Here is a 248-nt window from a genome sequence, read left to right on the forward strand (position 1 = left end):
GGGGCTGTTACGGCTGAGGAGGTTTGGGGAAGGGGGAGGTTGCTCTTGTTGTTGCTGCTGCTGTTGTTTCGGAAATTCTTATTAGTATTTCTCTGCGGTCAGAAACCTGCACCCTCCCCCCCCCAAATGAAAAAAAAAAAACCCGACCCAGACGATCATCACATGGCGATTGCTTTGAACCAGCTGTTTCCAGAGCCAAAGTCTTGCGGAGAAAAATAAAGGGGGAAGGGAGGGAAGGAGGGGAGGGC

The sequence above is a fragment of the Pyrgilauda ruficollis genome, unplaced genomic scaffold (genome assembly GCF_017590135.1).
Source record: "Pyrgilauda ruficollis isolate IOZ18807 unplaced genomic scaffold, ASM1759013v1 scaffold51, whole genome shotgun sequence".
Taxonomy (NCBI): Eukaryota; Metazoa; Chordata; class Aves; order Passeriformes; family Passeridae; genus Pyrgilauda; species Pyrgilauda ruficollis.